Here is a 2500-nt window from a genome sequence, read left to right as displayed (position 1 = left end):
AGAGATCAAGAGGTGGCGATTAGCGTTCAATAGGACTTGTTCAGACGTCCGCTTGTCTTTTGTTAACAATTAGGCTGTTTCAGAGACAGTTGGCTTCGGGACTGCAGTGGATAAGGTGGACCATTACGACTTCTGTACTATATGGTAATAACATATTGATGATTGATTAGCTAACAGTAGGATTATAAACTTGAGCCGCGCATTAACAAAACAGAGCAAACTTGACTGTCCCCCCTCCACCCCCTCTCTCTTTCTCCCTATCTCTCTTACCTTCTGTCTTCCTTGCTCTCGCATGATTCTCTTTTGACTTTCTCTTTCTTACGTTTTCATTCCTTTTAAATTTGTCATTTTCACTCGCTCTCTTTCTCCCTTTCACTCTTTACCAGGTTACCCGCCACTCCCTCCCCTAGTCGCTCTCTTTCTCCTCTCTTTTTTAATATTCTATTTTACGCTCGATTTCCTCTTTTAGCTATATATGCCTCTCTCCTTCAGTTCTGTATATATGCTTGCCTTTTTTTCTGTATCCTCTCTCTCTCTCTCACACATCTTTATTGTTTTTTCTTCTAAAATACGTTCTCTCTATTCTAACTCCTCTATTTGTCCCTTTCCTTCACTATTTCCTTCTATTTGTCTCTTTCCGTTCATGTCTCGTGTATTTCACTCCGCCTCTCTTTTTATCTCTATCCTTTGAGCAAAATCTCTATCTATGCACATTTCATACAATTTTGGCTTTTTTTCTCTCTCTCTCCGTCTGTCTGTCTGTCTCTCTGTTATTCCATAGCAATAGTTTGCAAATGCAACATTCACCTGTTTTCTGGTGAAAAAGACAGCTATTGTTCTGGCTTGAATAATTAATATCATCCTGATTTTCATATACGCATGTGTTGCATAAAAAGACTCGGTAGCATCAGTGCTAATCTCACTTTCACATGTTCCTTTTTTCTATCTCTCTCTTGCTCTCTCTCTCTCTCTCTCGCTCTCTCTCTCTGACTCTCTCTCTCTCTCTCCCCCTCTCTCTCTCTTTCCCTTTCTCTCTCTCTCTCTCGCTCTCGCTCTCTCGTTTTCTCTCTCTCTCTCTCTCTCTCTCTCTCTCTCTCTCTCTCTCTCTCTCTCTCTCTCTTTTTTCTCTCTCTCTCTCTCTCTCTCTCGCTTTTCTCTCCTCTTCTCTCTCTTCTCTCTCTCTCTCCCCTCTCTTCTTTCTCTCTCTCTCTCTCTTCTCTCTCTCTCTCTCCCCCCTCTCTCTTCTCATTTTACGTTCATCTCGTTCTGCTCTCTCTCTCTCGTTCTCTCGCTCGCGCTTTCTTTCTCTCTCGTCCTCTTCTCTCTCGTTCTTTGCTCCTCTCCTCTTCTCTCTCTCTCTCTCTCTCTCTCTCACTTCCACCTTCTCTCTCTCTCTCTCTCTCTCTCTCTCTCTCTCTCTCTCACATCTCTCTCTCTCTCTCTCTCTCTCTCTTTCTCTTTCTCTCTTTCCTCTCTATCTCTTCCCATTCTCTATCTTCGCACTCTCTCTCTCTCTTATTCTCTCTCCCTCTCCCTCTCTCTCTCTATCTTCCTCTCTCTCTTCCTCTCGACTCTTCTCTCTTTCCCCCCCTCTCCCTATCTCTTATTTCGATCTTTATTACCTTTCTCCTCTCACATCTCTTCTCTCTCGCGCTCTCTCTCTCTTCTGACTCTTCTCTTTCTTTTCCTTCTCTCTCTCTCTCTCTCTTCTCTTCTCTCTCTCTCTCATCCCTCGCTTCTTAATCTCTTCTGCTCCCTCCTCCCTCCTATCACGCACTTTCTTCTCTATTTCGTTCTATATTATTCCCTTTCTCTCCCCTTCCCCCTCTCTCTCTCACCTATTCTCTCTCTCTCTCTCTCTCTCTCTCTCTCTCTCTCTCTCTCTCTCTCATCCTCTCTCTCTCTCTCTCTCGACTCGCTCTCATTGGTTTTTATCTCGCTCTTCGTTTTATCTCTCTCTCTCTCTCTCTTCTCTCTCTCTCTCTCTCTCTCTCTCTCTTCTTATATTCCTCTCTCTCTCTCTCTCTCTTCCCTCCTCTCCCTCCACCGCCTTTCTTATTTCGTTCTTTATTCCCCTTTCTCTTCCCTCCCTTCTCTCTCTCTCTTTCTTTTTCTCTCTCCACACCTTTTTTCTTGTTTTAAATATCTCTCTCCCCCTCCCCCTTCTCTCTCTCTCTCTCTCTTTCTCTCTCTCCCACCACCTTTCTCTCTATTTCGTTCTTTATTCCCCTTTCTCTCTCTCTCTCTCTCTCTCTCTCTCTCTCTCTCTCTCTCTCTCTCTCTCTCTCTCTCTCTCTCTCTCTCTCTCTCTCTCTCTCTCTCTCACTCCTTCCGTCCCTCTTCCCTCCCTCCATCCCTCTCGCTCTCTCCCTCCCTCCCTCCCCCTCTCTCCCTCTCGTCCTCCGACCCTGTCTCACCCCCCCCCCTCTCTCCCCTGCCCTCCTATCTCATTATCTAATCGTCTCACTCAAAAAAGAATAAAACAGAATAGTCACCTGCT

Source organism: Penaeus japonicus, unplaced genomic scaffold, assembly GCF_977035675.1.
Source record: "Penaeus japonicus unplaced genomic scaffold, GWHDUDI00000001_assembly GWHDUDI00000016, whole genome shotgun sequence".
Classification (NCBI taxonomy): Eukaryota; Metazoa; Arthropoda; class Malacostraca; order Decapoda; family Penaeidae; genus Penaeus; species Penaeus japonicus.
This window is presented reverse-complemented; position numbering follows the sequence as displayed.